A 19,596-nucleotide genomic window follows, 5' to 3' on the forward strand; every position below is an offset into this window, starting at 1 on the left:
TTTTTAATTTTTCAATGTATTCACATTTTAAAATTATTTTTTTCAAATTTTTAAAAACTATTTTCATTGATTTGCTATTCTGCTCGGTACCATGGAGGTATGGAGCAGAATAGCCGAGCCGAATGCTGCTCGACGGCATTTGGCTATTCACTCACTGTGTGAATAGAGGCGAACAGCACCAAGTGAGCTGCCGCAGCTTCGGCTCAGCCGATCCAGATGTTCGATTGGCTGAGTCGAAGTCCTTCTGCACTGGAAGTGCAGCCAATGTACGGCTGTTTCCAGCCGTACTGAGCTGTAGTGAATAGCTGAACGTTGTTCGGCTCACTTCACTACGGCTCGGTTATTCACTCAGCTGCCTTCGGCAGCTTTGTGAGCAACCCCCTTCATTTTTGAAAATGTGAGTTATTTGCAACCTACTCCAATGAGATTTGAAAATGACAGTCACATGACTGAACATACAGCTAGTTTGTGAGTTGAGCCCTATGTGATTGATGAGACCAGTGGCAGAGGTGACGTCATACAGGTAAAGCCATTCCAGTGTGTCTCCAGGAGACGGTGAGGTGACACAAGCAGCTCCTCCTTGCAGTACCCGACTTCAGCCAGCAGGTGACACTGTCACACAGCTGTGGCACATATGCTCCGCACCCCTCCCCAGCCACAGTGAGGGAATGTGATGCAGACTCCGTGTCAGCACTGTGGGCCAGGCTTCCTATTCATACCGAAGCTGTCAAACCAGTCCCCTGTGCCCCAATATACCGCGCTTCCTCCCCTCGCCCCCCCACCTTCCAAACACGGCGACCGGGGATAGCTAGCCCGAACGCTGCCATTGCTCTGCAATGCGAGTCTCCGCCAGCAGGAAGGAGCGTGCACTGCTCGAGGCCGGCTTTATCTAGCTGCCGTTGCGGGATGGGGTGCGCGGATCTCCCGGGGCTCTGCTCGCCGTGTGTCCTTTGAGCCGTCCGTGCACGGTGTAGGCCCGTGTGTCGCCCGGAGAGGACGGGGGAGAGAGAGCGCTTCCCATTGATCGAGCGAGGTAGGTGCATCAATCTTCATACACCATGCACGTAGACTGCTGCGTCTCCGCCGTATATACCTATTGTACAGGGGCACCCCCTCCCCCTGTGTACATACACATCATCATCCTCCTGTGGATGTAAACACCATCACTGGCAGCACAAGATGTCTAACACGACAAGATCGCCGTGATCATCATCATCATTGCTGTAAACATGATGCAGCACGGATGTCACAAGAGCTGCTGGGCTGACATTTACTTGTGATGATTCACATAGATCTGACATTCACTTGTGTTACACACTGATCTGACTTTCACTTGTGCTGATTCACATAAATCTGACATTTGCATGTGATGCACATAGCGCCAACATTCACATGTGATACACATAGATTTGACATTCACATGTGATGCACATAGCTCTGACAAGTGTCTTCATGTGTGCCAGGATGGCAGGGGATTGTCACATCTGACACAATTGTTGTCATCCTAGCAGCAGCTTTGCAGGAATCTCTATACATGGGTATGTGAGTGCCTGTCATTCCCTATGGATGATGCCTGCTAGCAGCAAGCAACAGATGTGCAGGTCTGACATGTTCTACTAAACACTGGAGGAAAACATCATGCAAATATCTACATCTCACCAGTGGATGCTCGTATCTAGATCAGCCTTTCTCAACGTTTTTACCCTGAAGGAAGCCTTGAAATCATTTCGGGGCTACCGGAGTTCCTGCTGAAGAAAAATAAATAAATCATCTTACGTTGGTGGTCAGTCAGTGCAAACAATACTCCCCTTACATCAGTTGTCAGTGTGAAGAATGCCCCCTTGCAGTGGTGGTCAGTTTGAAAAATGCCCCCCCTTACATTGCTGGTTAGTGAGAAGAATGCCCCTCCTATACTTTGGTGGTCAGTGGGAAGAATGCCCCCCCTTACATTGGTGGTCAGTTGGAAGAATGCTCCCCATACATTGGCGGTCAGTGGGCAGAATGCCTCCTATACTTTGGTGGTCACAGTGGGAAAAATTTCTCCTTTACATTGGCGGCCAGTGGGAAGAATGCCATGCTTACATTGGTGGATAGTGGGAAGAATTCCTCCTTTACATTGGTGGCCAGTGGGAAGAATGCCACGCTTACATTGGTGGTCAGTGGGAAGAATGCCCCTCCTTACATTGGTGGTCTGTGGCAAAGAATGCCCCTCCTTACATTGGTGGCCAGTGGGAAGAATGCCATGCTTACATTGCTGGCCGGTGGGAAGAATGCCCCTCCTTACATTGGTGGCCGGTGGGAAGAATGCCCCTCCTTACATTGGTGGTCGGTGGCAAAGAATGCCCCTCCTTACATTGGTGGCCGGTGGGAAGAATGCCCCTCCTTACATTGGGGGCCGGTGGGAAGAATGCCCCTCCTTACATTGGTGGTCGGTGGCAAAGAATGCCCCTCCTTACATTGGTGGCCGGTGGGAAGAATGCCCCTCCTTACATTGGTGGTCAGTGAGAAGAATGTCCCCCATACATTGGTGGTTAATGCAGAATTCTCCCCTTACAGTGCTGATCAGAGAATGCTTCCCCTATGTTGGTGGTCAGTTGGAAGAATGCCCCTCCTATACTTTGGTGGTCAGTGGGAAGAATGCCCCCCTTACATTGGTGGTCAGTGGGAAGAATGCCCCCCTTACATTGGTGGTCAGTGGGAAGAAGCCCTACTATACTTTGGTGGTCATTGGGAAAAATGCCTCCTTTACATTGGCGGACAGTGGGAAGAATGCCACGCTTACATTGGTGGTCAGTGGGAAGAATGCCTCCTTTACATTGGCGGCCAGTGGGAAGAATGCCCCCTTTATATTGGTGGTCAGTGGGAAGAATGCCCCCTTTATATTGGTGGTCAGTGAGAAGAATGTCCCTCCTTACATTGGTGGTCAGTGCGAAGAATGCCCCTCCTTACATTGGTGGTCAGTGGGAAGAATGCCCCTCCTTACATTGGTGGTCGGTGGGAAGAATGCCTCCTAAAAAGACTATTGGTGTCATGCTGTTAGCTCTTCTAAGTGGTGTTGGCCCCAGAACTAGGCAAGCACCATCAGATGCCCCCCCTTACATTGCTGGTCAGCGAGAAGAATGCCCTCCTTACATTGGTGGTCAATGCAGGATTCTCCCCTTACAGTGCTGGTCAGAGCAGAGAATGCTTCCCCTATGTTGGTGGTCAGTGGGAAGAATGCCCCTCCTTGCATTGGTGGTCAGTTGGAAGAATGCTCCCCATACATTGGTGGTCAGTGGAAAGAATGCTCCCCATACATTGGTGGTCAGTGGAAAGAATGCATCCTATACTTTGGTGGTCAGTGGGAAGAATGCCCCCCTTACATTGGTAGTCAGTGGGAAGAACGCCTCCTATACATTGGTGGTCAGTGGGACGAATGCCCCCCTTACATTGGTGGTCGGTGGGAAGCATGCCCCTCCTTACATTGGTGGTCAGTGTGAAGAATGCCCCTCCTTGCATTGGTGGCCGGTGGGAAGACTTCCCCTGCTTGCATTGGTGGTCGGTGGGAAGACTGCCCCTCCTTGCATTGGTGGTCGGTGGGAAGACTGCCCCTCCTTGTTTTGGTGGTCGGTGGGAAGACTGCCCCTCCTTGCATTGGTGGTCTGTGGGAAGAATGCCCCTCCTTACATTGTTGGCCAGTGGGAAGAATGCCCCTTCTTACATTGGTGGCCGGTGGGAAGAATGCCCCTCCTTACATTGGTGGCCGGTGGGAAGAATGCCCCTCCTTACATTGGTGGCCGGTGGGAAGAATGCCCCTCCTTACATTGGTGGCCGGTGGGAAGAATGCCCCTCCTTACATTGGTGGCCGGTGGGAAGAATGCCCCTCCTTACATTGGTGGCCGGTGGGAAGAATGCCCCTCCTTACATTGGTGGCCGGTGGGAAGAATGCCCCTCCTTACATTGGTGGCCGGTGGGAAGAATGCCCCTCCTTACATTGGTGGCCGGTGGGAAGAATGCCCCTCCTTACATTGGTGGCCGGTGGGAAGAATGCCCCTCCTTACATTGGTGGCCGGTGGGAAGAATGCCCCTCCTTACATTGGTGGCCGGTGGGAAGAATGCCCCTCCTTACATTGGTGGCCGGTGGGAAGAATGCCCCTCCTTACATTGGTGGCCGGTGGGAAGAATGCCCCTCCTTACATTGGTGGCCGGTGGGAAGAATGCCCCTCCTTACATTGGTGGCCGGTGGGAAGAATGCCCCTCCTTACATTGGTGGCCGGTGGGAAGAATGCCCCTCCTTACATTGGTGGCCGGTGGGAAGAATGCCCCTCCTTACATTGGTGGCCGGTGGGAAGAATGCCCCTCCTTACATTGGTGGCCGGTGGGAAGAATGCCCCTCCTTACATTGGTGGCCGGTGGGAAGAATGCCCCTCCTTACATTGGTGGCCGGTGGGAAGAATGCCCCTCCTTACATTGGTGGCCGGTGGGAAGAATGCCCCTCCTTACATTGGTGGGCGTGGTGGGAAGAATGCCCGTCCTTGCATTGGTGGGCGTGGTGCGAAGAATGCCCGTCCTTGCATTGGTGGCCGTGGTGGGAAGAATGCCCCTCCTTACATTGGTGGCCGGTGGGAAGAATGCCCCTCCTTACATTGGTGGCCGGTGGGAAGAATGCCCCTCCTTGCATTGGTGGCCGGTGGGAAGAATGCCCCTCCTTACATTGGCGGTCGGTGTGAAGAATTCCTCCTAAAAAGACCATTGGTGTCACGCTGTTCGCTCTTCTGGTGTTGGCCCCAGAACTAGGCAGGCACCATCAGATGTGAGGTCACAGCTCAAGGAAACCTTAGAAACATCTGGAGGAACCCTGGTTGAGAATGGCTGATGTAGAGTGGTTAGAAATGGCAGCCTTTAAATGCCTAATCCATCCGGCTTCCTCAGCATGTTGTGTAGATGAATGCAGATACAACATTACTGGTGATTTTCCTAACAAATCCTTTACCTCGGTCATTTGCTTAGCTGGCATTTACATCTGGTGGAGGCTTTCATTTGTGGCCGTATTTCAGATTCTATGCTTTCATGGTTTAGCTTGTGTCTATGGAAATTTGAAGGACTCCCAGGAAGTGCACACATGTTGCAGCCAAGTAGATAAGAAATGTAGGATTAGAGATGTGGCCCGGGATTCCTCAGCTGTTGTAGTGTGGACAGGGTATCAATCTTCTACCTCTATTGAAGTCACAAGGAGATTGGGAAAGCTTCTTCGTACAGCAGCAGTCCAATAGGTCATTACATTCCCTTTTCTTTTCCAGTTTGGCACATACTCTAACGAAGATTAGATACAAGCCTAATGTGTCTGTAAATACTTTTGTGTAACCAGGAGAGATGTGTCATGAACCTGCATGGTTTCATATAGTGCAGGCAGGTAAGGGTTGTCTTGGACGGGACAATAACACGTCTTGCTGTAACATCTAGTTTATTTATTCCAGTATATGCAGAGCTTTACATAGTGTACATTCATTTCAGTCCCTGCCCTGCCTTCAAGGAGCTCACAGCCTAAGGTCTGGTTACTCAACCAGCGTGGAGTGTGAGGGCAAACCCATGAAAGCACAGGGAGAACATGCAGATAGTGTCCTGGTTGGGATTGGAACTGAGGACCCCAGTGCTGCAAGGCAGGCGTACTAACCACTAAACCCCTTTTCTAAACAGATACAATGAGGGGAATTTATCAAAACTGGAGCGGACAAATACTGAAGCAGCTGTGCATGGCAACCAATCATCTTTTCTCTTTCATTTTCAAATCTTAACTGAACAAACAGCAGAGAGAAGCTGATTGGTTGCCCTGGGCAACTGCTCCAGGTTTTGTCTGCTCCAGTTTTGATAAATTCCCCTCACTGTTTTGTCCACCTATGATTCTTGCTGTTGAAATGCTTTGGGCAGCCAGTTCTGTTTTGGATGACAGAGATCGTTTACTTTCCATAAGCTACAACTGCTGATTTCCTATATTCATTTTGGATTTGTACAGCCTACTTATATGGGAGCAGTTATATGACGGTTTATAAAGCTTGTATAATTTCATGGTTTGGTGTAAAGTAAATGTAAAGCCTTAGGCCTTGTTCACACCAAGCGCAGAGCAGGAGCAGAGCAGTTGCAGATTGGATCAAAACTGCGTCCAATGTATTCCAATGGTATTTTTTGCTCCAGTTCAGTGCCAGAGCAGGTGAAAAAACTGCAGCAGGCCCTATTTTACCTGCTCTGGATCTGCAAACGCATCAAAAACGCATGCAAATGCCTGGAACGCACTGAAAGCCCATTTTAAACTTTAAAAAAAAAATTATATATATATGTATGTTTTTAGCCAAAAACGCGTCAAAAACGCATCAAAAAGACTAGCGTGCATGTGCAGAAACCTGACCGGATCTGCTCTGCATTTGGTGTGAACAAGGCCTTAGGTCCCGGTCAGGTCCTCCAGTCAGTTTTTCAGGTAGATCCGAATGGTATCCCTATGTTAGTCAACCGGCAGCCGGATGTAAATAGACATTCGTCCATTTACACCTGATTACCCGTGTCTCTGTTGAGGTTCTGAAAACCAAATGGATCAGTGGTAGATCAGGGGTAATCTGATGTAAATGAACACATGACCACTTACATCCAACCCTAATAAACCTAACATGGGGGCAATAAGTTCAGTTTATTTCCTCCATTGTAAGAAGGAGGAAAAAACTGAACAGACACGAATATCACGATGGTGACACCTGTTCCGAACTGCTCCAGTCAGCTCCCAAGTTCAAAAAATACCCGTTGATCATCGCAGAAATCATGTAAGCTGATAACATCCTGTTGTCAGTGCATGTGCCGACTCTTATTTACATTGTTCTCAGAAATGCCTGAGGACTAGGGAACCACACCCGTCTGTGCTATGTAGAATAACAGATGGGTGGGGTTTCATAGTCTTATCTTGTTTCTGTTGTCCTGATACAGTACAGTGAATGAGTATTATCATGCTAGGACAGGAAGTGTGTTCTTGGCAAAATCACCAGGTAAAGGAAAAAAGAAAACAAATGCAGCCACCTCTGCTAAGGACTGGTAAGCTGCAATATATTACATGATTGTTTTTGGGTTTATATGGGGGGTTTAACCACTTGTTGACAGTCCTCTCATTAGCAGTACATTGATTCAGGGGTCCTGCAAATGAAATGACTGCCTGCTGGAATTGTTCTCATACGTATATGCTCACTATAGGCAGATGCTGTGGATGAATCATTTGTAATGAGCACATAAAAAAGAAGTCAATTCAATCGATAACGTGCACTTTTTTGAGCCACTTGAATTCCATAAACAGATTTGTTCAGTTTATAGAGAATATTAAAGTCTGGGATTTCCTGAATTTCCATAGATCTGCGTGCGAATATTCACATGCAGCACACATGATTGAATCAGCAGCTCCTCTGATATGGCCGTCACTAGTAGGTAATCTGCAATTGTGACAGCTTTCTGTGCCGGGGACATTGAAAGGTACAGCGTGTTTGAGTGACAGTCTGACCAGTGATGACATCATGGAAGAAAGTCGCAGGTAGTCTGACCAGTGATGACATTATGGAAGAAAGTCGCAGGTAGTTTGACCAGTGATGACATCATGGAAGAAAGTCGCAGGTAGTCTGACCAGTGATGACATCATGGAAGAATGTGGCAGGTATTCTGACCAGTGATGACATCATGGAAGAAAGTCGCAGGTAGTTTGACCAGTGATGACATCATGGAAGAAAGTCGCAGGTAGTCTGACCAGTGATGACATTATGGAAGAAAGTCGCAGGTAGTCTGACCAGTGATGACATTATGGAAGAAAGTAGCAGGTAGTCTGACCAGTGATGACATCATGGAAGAAAGTAGCAGGTGGTCAGACCAGTGATGACATCTGGGAAGACAGTAGCAGGTAGTCTGACCAGTGATGACATCATGGAAGAAAGTAGCAGGTAGTCTGACCAGTGATGACATCATGAAAGAAAGTAGCAGGGAGTCTGACCAGTGATGACATCATGAAAGAAAGTAGCAGGTAGTCTGACCAGTGATGACATTATGGAAGAAAGTAGCAGGTAGTTTGACCAGTGATGACATTATGGAAGAAAGTCGCAGGTAGTTTGACCAGTGATGACATTATGGAAGAAAGTCGCAGGTAGTCTGACCAGTGATGACATCATGGAAGACAGTTGCAGGTAGTCTGACCAGTGATGACATCATTGAAGACAGTTGCAGGTAGTCTGACTAGTGATGACATCATTGAAGACAGTTGCAGGTAGTCTGACCAGTGATGACATTATGGAAGAAAGTCGCAGGTAGTTTGACCAGTGATGACATCATGGAGGAAAGTTGCAGGTAGTTTGACCAGTGATGACATCATGGAAAGCAGTCGCATGTAGTCTGACTAACATATGGAACTTATAGGAATTTTCTAAGATATGGTGGTAAATGTCAGCTGTTGCTTGGAGGCCAGTAATACACTTCCTGTTGCTGCCTTGCTGTATATGTCATGTGTAAGCTTCCTGCTAAATAGAATTGTTTACTATTGAGCGGTTTAAAGTGTATATACAGCCCAAGCCTGTTTCATCTTTTGTTTTGGATAGCATACGGAAGGGTTCATTGCTCTGTCATGTTTTCTTTTTGTTAACTGTTCCTTTTTGGAAGATTCTCCCTCCTTTTATTTGTCCTGATGACCACTGACAGAAAGTGATAGGAAATGCAAAATGTTACAGTTGCCATCAGAAGGGTGAGGGGAAATCTAATGGGGACACCTGCTCTATTGAGAGCTTTCTTGTAGAAGAACTCCTCTCTAAGCCCTCGTTCACACCTGAACGTTTTGTAGCGCGTTCTACGCTCGACGAACGCTCTACAAAACGCTCAAAAATATAAATCCCATTGTATTCAATGGCCTCGTTCCCACCTTGGCGTATTTCCGCCCGTCCCTAACACGCTACAAAACGGCCCACGCCTGAAAAGGTACATGTACTACTTTGGGCCGTTTTGTTGCGCTTTTCCATTGGGATACAGCCAAGTAGCCTTCAGAAACGCGCGACCGTCGCGCAACTTTTTTACCGCGCATATGCAATACGCCTATGTGTGAACGAGACCTAAAGGTGCCCACACACCTTGCGATAATCGTATGATAATCGCGGGAAATCCCACGATCATCGCAAGGTGTGTGGAAGGTGTGCGACCGTTTTTACTGTACGGTCGAACAATTTTTATCTTGGGAACATGTTCGAAAACCCGCCGACAATCGTACGATTCTCGGCATGTGTGTGGCATGTTCGTAACATAAATGCCGCACACTGCCCGTTCAGCATTGCGGTCATCGGAAGCCTCAGCGGGGCAGGCTTGCGATTATCACAAGTACGATCTGCCTGTCCAAGATGGGCAGATCGTTCGTTTTTTAAATGACCTTACAACCATCGCAAGACAAAAGTCTTGCGATGGTGTAAGGTCTGTGGCCAGCTTTAAGCTGGCCACACACCTATAGATTATCTGCAGACTTTCTAAAAGTGCAACAGATTCTCCATCTACGCTAAACTGTGTGGATGGAGGAACCTCCCACTGGGCCAAGCTTCAGTATCTTGCTAGTCGCCCCTGCTTGTTCTCAAATAACCTGAACAATCTGATTGGATGCAGGCATTGTTCAGGTATTTTGAGGGCCAGCATGGCTGACTAGCAAGATACTGAAGCTTGGCCCCGTAGGAGATTCTTCCATCCACACAGTTTAGCGTAGATGGAGGAATCTGTTGCACTTTTTCCATCTGACCATAGAAAATCTGCAGATAATCTATAGGTGTATGGCGAGCTTTAGAGAGGAATTCCGCACACATTGTAGAGATTTCCTCTTACTGTCTTTTGAATCTCTGGGACAGGGAAGGAAACTGCAAAAAGTTGTTGAGCTCTCCCTCTGAAAGTGCTAGTTGTCTGGCTGTCATGCTGATCCTCTTTCTTTAGCACTTTGAGTCACTGACCAGGGACAAGTATTCCGACTTTTGATTTTTCTCTGGCATTCCTAATATGTATAATTGTTCCAGGTCAGTTTTATCAAGTGTTGAATCCAGGGACAGTCAATCCACTAGAATGTGCTTGACAGTGCCAACCTCTGTATTTCCCTCCATGTCAGGTTGTACCTAAAGGTTGAGGCTCTGCAGCCATTACCGTGATCCTTGCATCACTGCCTAGTAAGTTTGGCATGCAGCAACAATGTCTGAAAAGTCTAAACTTGCATGTGCATATTTGTTCCAGATAACTGACTAGATAGGTTGTAAATTCAGCATTTGGAAGACAGCCGAGGGCTCGCCCCATTAAAAACATTTTAGCAGTGACAGCTTAGACATTACTAACCCCACAGTTTTCCTTTATGATACAGCATGTTCAATCCATCATATATCATTTGTACAGGATTGAGGTTCATCAGTATGTTTTCCCGCAGTTTGTGCAGTAATCTTTGAGTCATTTCTAAGTGTAGTTGGGTGTGTTAAAGATAGGACTCCATTTAATTGGCCTGTGCATGTTGAATGGAACCATTGACTCCAATAAGTGGTATACTACATGCTTCCAAGACACATGAAAAGCAGATGACAGCGACATATGTGACCACTTACTCTAATTCATTCAGTGTTTCCTTCCTCTGCCATCTAGAGTTTGTGTTTTCCCTGGCAAGAATCTGTATCAGTGAACACAGGATTGGATACAGCAACTATCACCCAACCACAAATTGTGCAATATAAAGAGCAACAAAATATGTATTATTAATAATAAAAAAAACACAGACATATGAATGTGGAACAGCTTGGGCCATAGCCCTTTCATGGGATTTAAATCAAACTTTAACTTGAGCTTTTAGTAACTCATAAACCATAGCCATAAACATTGTGAAACCAGCAATCTTAGGGCCCGTTCACTTCAGATGCAGTGCGTTCCGGCCCGATTCTTGCCAGAACGCACTGCCTCGCATTGCGGCCGGCTCACTTTTTTGTGGGGCGAGAGGAGGCGTGACGGGTCATTGAAGTGAATGGCACCTTAGCCACGCCCTCCAGCCGCAATGTGATTGGCTGCACGGGATCGCAAGGCACATTATGCCTGTGGTCTGGTCCAGTGTGATCAAAATGCTGCAAGCACTATTTTGATCGCACCGGACCGCAGACATAAGGTGCCTTGCGATCCCGTGCGGCCGATCGCATTGCTGCCGGAGGGCATGGCTACGGTGCCATTCACTTCAACGGCCTGCCACGCCCGCCCCACAAAAAAGTTCTGGCTAGAATCGGGCCGGAACTCACTGCATCTGGTGTGAATCAGCCTTCAGGACTCGCGCACCAAAAATCAAATAAAATTGACCTTCTTAACTCATGTGCACCACTGTCCACTTACCAAGTGGGTGGCATTACCCGACCACCAGAACTACCAATTCTGTTTGTTTTTAACCCCTTAGTGACACAGCTTCAGAAAATGTTTTCGTTCCTGGGAACCGGAGCAATCTTGCCATTTTTGCCATGTGTTTGTTTAACCATGATTTTCATCTTCCTTATTCATTGCACCTACACATATTATAGACCGGTTTTTAAAGGCCAACATGGGCTTCAATTTGATGTGCAGCGCTAAAAACCTCTCCGTAAAGTGCATTAAATTAAGATAAATACTGCAAGATAAATAAAGTTAGTACATAATGATATGAATATAAAGTGTAAAATTGATGATCACAAATAGTGCAGAATCAAAAATTAATATAATAAATCATATAACATATAATAGTGTATATGGGACTGATATAAAGATAATCAATCAAATAGTCATTCAGAAGACAGTCCAATCCAAAACGGTGAAAAATCGGAAACTTTTCTAGGTGTAGAAAAAAAGAAGAAAACTCTTTCCCAATTCAATCCAGTGTGAACACAACCAAATTTGTGTAGAAATATTCCTGTACTCCAATAGGTATAGTGCTCTCCACGTGACAAAAACAAACCCCCCCCCCAATGACTATGCACTCACCACAGTTGCTGACTGTTAGATAACCGCCAACAAGCGTTTTGGAAACAAGACAGATCTCAACGTCCTCGTTTTCCGTTCGTTTAATAAGCACTCATTTCAGATGTTCAATCATGGTAAAGATAAATGGAAACCCTCATGGTGCAGTATTCATAACATTTTAATGCAGAAAACAAGTAAAAACTCACATTTAAAATTGAAACAGCCGGCCGGTAACAGCATGAAATTCCGTCTTCTCAGATCAAAAAACGTGTAGCGTCAGCAAGACCCGCCCGCTACACTATTATATGTTATATGATTTATTATATACATTTTTTAGATTCTGCACTATTTTTGATCATCAATTTTACACTTTATATTTATATTTATTTATACATCATTATGTACTAACTTTATTGATTTTGCATTATTTATATTAATTTAATGCACTTTACGGAGAGGTTTTTAGCGCTGTACATTTTTTGCTAAAGATTATCTGAGGTTTGGAGCCTTTGTGTAGCAGCTTTTAACCTATTGGTGCTCATAGTTTTTGTCCATTAGCGCAGATTATTTATTATGATGTTGGATGAGAAGGCCTGGCTCACAGTCTCCGCTCTAATTCATGCCAAAGGTGTTCTATCGGGTTGAGGTCAGGACTCTGTGCAGGCCAGTCAAGTTCCTCCACCCCAAACTCGCTCATCCATGTCTTTATAGACCTTGCTTTGTGCACCGGTGCGCAGTCATGTTGGAACAGGAAGAGGCCATCCCCAAACTGTTCCCACAAAGTTGGGAGCATGAAATTGTCCAAAATGTCTTGGTATGCTGATGCCTTAAGAGTTCACTTGACTGGAACTAAGGGGCCAAGCCCAACCCCTGAAAAACAACCCCACACCACATCCCCCCTCCACCAAATTTTACACTTGGCACAATGCAGTCAGGCAAGTACCGCTGACCGGGCAACCGCCAAACCCAGACACGTCCATCAGATTGCCAGACAGAGAAGCGTGATTCGTCACTCTAGAGGACACGTCTCCACTTCTCTAGAGTCCAGTGGTGGCGTGCTTTACACCACTGCATATGACGCTTTGTATTGCACTTGGAGATGTAAGGCTTGGATGCAGCTGCTCGGCCATGGAAACCCATTCCATGAAGCTCTCAACGCACTGTTGTTGTGCCATCTGAAGGCCACATGAAGTTTGGAGGTCTGTAGCTATTGACTCTGCAGACAGTTGGCGACTTCTTTGCGCTTCAGCATGCGCTGACCCCGCTCTGTCATTTTACATGGCCTACCACTTTGTGGCTGAGTTGCTGTTGTTCCCAGTTGCTTCCACTTTGTTATAATACCACTAACAGGTGACCGTGGAATATTTAGTAGCAAGGAAACACCTGAATCCAATTATTTGGAGGGGTGTCCCAGTACTTTTGGCAATATAGTGTAGCTTTTCTAAGGTATTTGCCTTTAAAGGAAAAAACTTTTTTTTTTCTTTCATTTTGCATAGAGAAGGGAAGGGCTTAAACCACTGTCGGTTCATCTGTATCAAATTAGCTGTACCCGCCCCCTTCCCCGTCTGTTCCGCCAGTCAGCGCTGGCGGATCGGAGCGGGGAGGGGGGGAATCCAGCCCCTCCCCTGTCACGGCAGAGAGAAAAGCACTCACCTCATAGTTCTCCTTTTAAGTATGGTATCCTTACAGCTGTATATGAATCAGCAATCAGTTTTCAAGGGGTGTACCACCTGAAGGTCAGGAATTCAAATGGAGTTACAATACGAATTTCTTGCAGGTTTTAGTCTTAGATGCTTTATATTACGATTAGAATTTTTATCAGCAAGAGCACCTTTTTGGTGTCTGGAAAATAATGCAAAATCAACTGTTGTTTGCTTATGAAAAATCTAGGGTGCAATGTATAAATATGTTAGATACTACTGACAATTTGGGTAACATCTATAAAAAAAAGGTTACATACCCCTCATATTTAGCGCTCCATCTAGCAAAAAAAAACCTGACATACCCTTGACCATTGGGCTCCTTCTGTAACATACTAACTGTACATACCGCTGACAATTCAGGCTCCATCTTCAAAAAGGTGACACACCCCTGACAATTGGGCCTCCAGCTATAAAATATTATATTTGTATACTCATGATAACTAGTGTTTTATCTATAAAAATATTATCTGTCTTTTGACAATGGGAGCTCCATCTATAGAAGCATTATCCACCCCGGCTCTAGGGTTATAAGTAGGGATGCATCGATACTAGTATTATCGGTACTCATACTTGCCCAAATGCTCCGATACTATTCCCGATACAGGAACATCCGGTTTACATGCTGCCTGGCTTCCTTATAGGCTGGGAAGGCAGCTCCATGCTTCCTCGTCACCAGGTGGTTGGTCAGGAAGCTGGGCAGCGAGTCATTACCCACCCCCTCTGCTTACTTATTGGCCAGAAAGCCAGCTCCATACTTCCTCGTCACCTGGTGACGAGAGAGCATGGAGCCGGCTTCCCGGCCAATCAGGAAGCTGTGCAGAAAGCAGGCTCCATGCTTCCTCGTCACCTATTGACGAGGCGGGGAGTCATTATACGGCACCCTGCTTCCTTAATGGGACTTTCGGTATCGGCGAGTACCGGGAAAAAAAATATCGGTACTTGATCCCGAAAAAACGCTATCTGTGCTTCCCTAGTTACAATAAGTATGCCCGCCAATACTGTTTACCGCAAAGAGCATACCGCTTCTCGGAACCATTATATTGCTTGTAGGGATTTCCTAGCATGCACCACATGCTTACTGGGTAGCAGTAATAGCTCATACTGTAACAATTCATGTGCAGGGAAGTGGGGCAAGAATTCTATTGCTGACATTTGTTATTATGCATGTACGGTATAACTGTAAAAGATAATAAGTATTTACCAAGGGTGTAAAATAAGTTGAGACAACTGTCATGAGTATACTGTCCTTGTAGACTTCCTGAAAATGCTAGCTACCTGGCTCTCTGGCTTCATTGCTTTGTCACTGACCCAGAGCTAGTATGCAGCAAGTAAGCGCGCAAATCCTGATATGCATTGTTGTTTTGGATCAGTGAATTGGGAAGCCAGAGGATTAAACATTTATTTTTTATGGACCAAATAGCACTTTTGATTGTTGGATCTGACCACAGAGGCCACAAGTGTGCTTCTGAATGCTAGTCTGATCTGCCTGTGGCATTAGCAGCCTCCGAGCCTTCAAAGTGGCTATCAGTCTTTTACCCATTTGAGGACTTTGTTAAAAAGTGGACTGCCCCCTCTGTGGATCTGGCAGTATCCCATCCCCAACTCTTTTAAGGGCCCCTTTGGCAAGCAATTGAGGACCCTTTCTAGAACTTTTTTTCTCTGGCAGCCCCCACACTGCAATCTGTGTTGGATATTACTTTAGTCTGCCAGACTCTAGCTGATGGAGCTAAGGACATAAGAAGAGTTCTGATCACTAGTGCAGTTATTTCCTAAGTTATGGAGCATTTGGAGCTTATGCTCACAGACTTGAACTACAGTGTAAACTAGTTGTTAGAGGTCTCCTGTCAGTAAATATGAGGATGAGTCTTTGGCTAAAGTGTCTGGCTGTGGAACTGGCATGCAAAAAGCATTTGCTGTGCATGCCCATTGAGGAACAATGGTGCTGTGCTACACATTCTCATGAACGGGGCCCAGGTAGAAGAAGCCTAGGGCTCAGTCTGGAAAAGTTCATTCTTCCTCTTTGGAGGCCAAGAAGAGTTCCTTTCGTTACTCCTGGGCCTCTACCTCCAAAGCCAAATCCAATTCTCCCAAACACTCAGATACATTTTCCTGAGCATGTGGGGGCTGAGGAAGATCTCGCGTTCACTTTTTGGCTTTTAGGAATTAAGCTACTGTACATTGAGGGGTACAGACAACAAATCAGCTCCCTCTACTGCAGATATGTTTCTGATTGTTTTTGGGGAAGTCTCACTGTTGGATGGAATTTTCTTGTGTATCAGAACCCACAGAAATTAGACATTGTCTGAGACGGGCTTTATTTGTGTACTGCAGACCATAAAATTCATGAAACATTGTTTATTTTCCAAATTTCCTGTCTGCAATTCTTTAAATGTTCCATGTTACCATTGCCAGTTTTATTGGTCATTATTAAAAAAAAAACCAACTTACCTACTTATTCCCTAGGAAAAGGCACATCTGTGTGTGGTTGATATAATAATAATAATAATAATAATAATAATTCTGCCATCACTCTGTGTCATCAATATTGCCTTGTGCAATCACTGCTGAGTAAAAGCGAGCCTTCCATGTGCCAGAGATATTCCGCCCTCCTCGCCTATTGCACAGTTTCCTTAATACATCCTGGATAATGTCCCATGTGAAGGATTTTGCAATCATTCGGGATAGCATTTGCTCCAGCCAAGACTACTCTGGCAAGGATTTGTCACAGCAAGAATAGCAAATATATCAAGGCAATTTGGCTGAATTGTGCACACACTGGCAGCCATTGCATTATATGTTATGAAACATGATTCGCCAGCCGGACTATGGTTAAGAAACCAAGAATAATTGCGTTACATGGTTACATAGTATTTGAGGTTGAATAAAGACATAAGTCCATCAAGTCCAACCTATTGTGTGTATGCATTTATGTCTGAGCAGGTGTGTGCGTGTGTATTAGTCCATGTGGGATTTTGCTCTTAGGCGTACCTGTACCCCTGTATATTATGGTCTCCAAGGAACTCGTCCAGGCATTTCTTGAATGATTCCACACTCTTAGCTGAGATCACTTCCTGCGGCAGCGAGTTCCAGACCTTAACCACTCTGACTGTGAAGAACCCCTTGCGCCCCGTGTGTTGACATTTTTTTCCCACCAATTAATAATGTTGCTGTCACACTTGAATAGTTTATACATGAGAATCATGCCCCCCCTTAATCTCCTAACCTCCAGAGAGAACATATTTAATTTTAACAACCTTGTTTCATAGTTCAGGTCCTCGAACCCCTTAATAAGTTCGGTTGCCCTCCTCTGGACTTTTTCCAGCTCTTTTGCGTTGACTGCGAATCTGATGCATGTAAGCTTGGAGTTCATTCACCCAGAGAGCACTGCTGTCATTATTTGGTACGCAGAAAACGTAAAAAGAATTTTCTTAAAGTACAAAGGTATTACCCTTTTTATCTGAATGAATGATTTATGATGATTTTCCTGTGGTGCATACAAAAAGAGTGGGGAATGCACAGCAAAAACATATATGGCATACAGAATATGACCTTATATACTATAACACAAAGCACACAATTCGGGATTTGCTTTCAATTTTACAAAGGGCCTGTCAGGATAAGCTGGCCAATTTTAACTTATTTTTAAAGCCCATCATTGGACAAAGAAAAAAACTTACTCTTGGAGTGGGGCTACTTCCACACTGTGAGGGTTAGGTGCTCATTTTTTCTAGGGGACTTAAATAAAGCTGTTTTAGTTACCTGATCCTGGCTCCTGGGTAGATCAGCGCTCACTTCTCCACATCCAGATCATCTGTAGACCAGACGAGATTGTTTCCGGACCCAAAATGCATCCTAATGTATCCCTATGCTATTTCTGGCCTCTGTTCACACCAGTGCAGCCCCTTCCAGACCAGACCAGAAAACTACTGCTTGTCTCATTTTGTCTGGTCTGGAATGCACGGGAACTGCGGCTGGTTCACACCATTTTCCGGACCAGATCTGGTCTGGAAAATGGTGTGAACCTGCCCTTAATGTTGGAATGTCCCTAACATCTAATGCAGGTCTATGGATGTGCTGATGTCAGCAGTCCTTACACCGCAAGAGCAAAGGGGAGAAGAGGCTGCAGGGACCGGTCTAGCAGCCTGGATGGAGATGGCAGGGCCGAGGATCAGGTAAGTAAAACCGCTTTATTTGAGCCCCCTAGACATAAACGAGCACTTAACCTCTGCAGTGCGGTGGCAAGCTTTCTGCAAGGATACATTTTTTTTTCTTTGCCTGAGATGGGCTTTAAAGGCAGCGGGTTCCAGGACTGTCATCCTTATCCTACTGAAAACCAAATGTGGGAGTGCGAGTATCAATCTCTGTAACAGAACCTGCTAGATTCCACCAAAAACAAACATAATCCACCTTTCAGTAATGGCTGTTCCAACTTTACACCATCACCAGGCTATTCCAGCGTTTATTTAGGAATTAAAGGCATAGTCCAGCTTTAATAAAAGAAATGATAGATGCATAGATATAAAAGTGTTATCAAAGTCATCAAGGGGAATTTATCAAAACCGGAGCAGACAGAATCTGGAGCAGTCGCCCATGACAATCAATCAGCTAACAGTTTGTTCAGTTAAGATTTGGAAATGAAACAGAGAAGCTGATTGGTTGCTGTGCACAGCTGCTCCATATTTTGTCTGCTCCAGTTTTGATCAATTCCCTTCACAATGTTTTTAAGTTATTTCAGATGCTGATGAAATCACTTACAATGGATGCGGCTCCTTCATGTTTAAAAGATTTAGTCTCTTGCAGAATCAGCTGATCCCCTGAGGACTGGTCCTGATGTCCTGTTTTAGGGTATCTCCTTTCCCTTGCAGGGTGCTATGGGGGCACCCTTGTGTGTGCTATGAAGTTGTGTGTGTCTACAGATACACATACACATGCACAGCAAGGCAAGGCATGTCACCCACCCCCCACTCCCCTCTCTTCAAACCTCCTTCCTCCCTTATTCTGCTTTCTCCACCTAGTAGATGCATGGCTGCTGGAGACTGTGCTGTCCATTGTGATCTTGTACTGGACATGAAGTTTAGGGAAGCTGAGCTGACAGAGTTGGAGCTGTTCAGAGACCCGATGACTGTAAATGAAACTGACTGGGGGAAAAATGTAAATAAATTCTTTGCATATTTGTTGGCTTTGGATCCATTTTTAAATCAAGTTTAAGAGGTTAATACTACTTTATTAAAAGAAAAAAAAAATGCATTTCTTTTGCATTTGAGCCTGCAAAGCGAAGCATTGTCACTTAACTTGTACTCCATTGAGAACTACAAGTCCCTCTGCCACAGTGGCTGACAAAACTTGTAGTCTCCCCATTTACAGATCCTATGAAAGGATCTGTAAATGGACAACGTGTCAAATTCAGAAAATGACAGCATCCTGCGGGGAAAGGAACCCCGCTATTCATGTAAGTGAGGGGGGCTGGGGATGTGACCGTGTTACACCCTGAATATGGGAGCAATATGAAACATGGCCTTTTGATGTTTTGAAATGCAGATGAGTTTCTTAGTCCCCTAGAGCTGCTCTGTGGTATGGAAATGATGGATGCTGCTAATGTTTTTATAGATGAGAATAGCAATTGTGTAATTAAAGATAATTGTCATTTTATTGTGTGGATTGCTTTCCGAGCAAGGCTCAGGCATATGTAATCTCTCTCTACATATGCCAACATTTTCTATGTATGACACATTGCTGCAGACAGATCTGCCACTCCCTCCACATTTATTTCACTAGCACAAAGTCAATATTGTATTTTTACATCTTTACATGCAGCTTATCTGAAGACTCTTTGCAGCGTGTGATAACCTATAGCAACCAGGTCACTGGCTGCTGTATTGTTCTAACCCTTGCGGTTTGCATGGGTAAAGAAGAACTCCGGGCAAACATGTTC

At 45.5% G+C, this 19,596-nt stretch overlaps 1 protein-coding gene across 1 annotated transcript in view; it reads left to right on the forward strand.

Annotated features, from left to right (window-relative positions):
• The first annotated feature begins 661 nt into the window (after positions 1–661).
• The window catches only part of PITPNM2 (phosphatidylinositol transfer protein membrane associated 2), a 264,382-nt gene continuing 245,447 nt past the window's right edge, over positions 662–19,596 (forward strand). Inside the window, exon 1 of the mRNA XM_018556846.1 lies at positions 662–1,033. The gene's annotated coding sequence lies outside the window, so the exon portion shown is untranslated. The remainder of the gene's footprint in view (positions 1,034–19,596) is intronic.

The sequence above is a fragment of the Nanorana parkeri genome, unplaced genomic scaffold (genome assembly GCF_000935625.1).
Source record: "Nanorana parkeri isolate BGI_ZX_2015 unplaced genomic scaffold, ASM93562v1 scaffold13, whole genome shotgun sequence".
Lineage (NCBI taxonomy): Eukaryota > Metazoa > Chordata > Amphibia > Anura > Dicroglossidae > Nanorana > Nanorana parkeri.